This window comes from Elaeis guineensis, chromosome 11, assembly GCF_000442705.2.
Source record: "Elaeis guineensis isolate ETL-2024a chromosome 11, EG11, whole genome shotgun sequence".
NCBI lineage: Eukaryota > Viridiplantae > Streptophyta > Magnoliopsida > Arecales > Arecaceae > Elaeis > Elaeis guineensis.
Window position 1 is genome coordinate 107,500,546 of NC_026003.2, and position 944 is coordinate 107,501,489.

Below are 944 nucleotides of genomic sequence, written 5' to 3' on the forward strand. Positions count from 1 at the left end.
TTATTGTTTTAGTAAAAATTTTATTGGATGTAAGATATTTGATTTAATTACTTGAATTACAGTTGAATAATAATTATTTGAATTTATTCCGCCGCGATGCATTGATATCGTGATGAGATGCCTTGCATGCTTATGAAGAGAGTTCTTCATAAGCATGCGGCGGTTGCCGCGATCCTCGATTCGCAATCTCGGGTCGGGGGCGTGACAATTAATATGGTATCAGAGCATAAGTGGATAAATTATGACACATAGAATTTGACATAGTATGAGTGTAGGTGGGTAAACATTAGGAATATTGGGACGTTAGAGTATGAACATTATAATAAACCCATCCTAACAAATAGATAAATGAATCTAATAAGGTTCTACTACCACAAGGTTATCATGCCTCCCCGTAGAATGACAAGAATTACTCAAGGAATTGCAAGAGAGACATCACAACCACAGGATGGTAGCACTCCCCATCCGACCAGTGGCACCCCTCAGGAGGAGGGAGTCGTAGATCCTAATGGAAGTACTTCGAGAGCACGTCAAGAACCAGATATGGCTCAGTTAATGCAGACCCTAATCAGGATGGTACAAGCGCAACAACAAATGCAGCAGCAAATGTTTGAACAACAACAGATACAACGAGATACACAACAACATCAGCATCCACCACCACAACATGGAGAGCAACCAGTACAACGGAACAACATTTCAGAATTTAAAAAGCTTGCACCTCCAGCTTTCAAGGGGACTACTGAACCTTTGGAGGCTGACAACTGGATAATGGAGATGGAGAAGGCTTTCGCTGTCCAAGAGTGTCTTGATGAAGAAAAGATTCGATATGCAGCTTATTTACTACAAGGAGAAGCATACAACTGGTGTCAGCGACTCCAGCGCAAGCATGAACAAGACGGCGAAATACTTACCTGGGAAAGATTTCGGATTGCATTCTATGA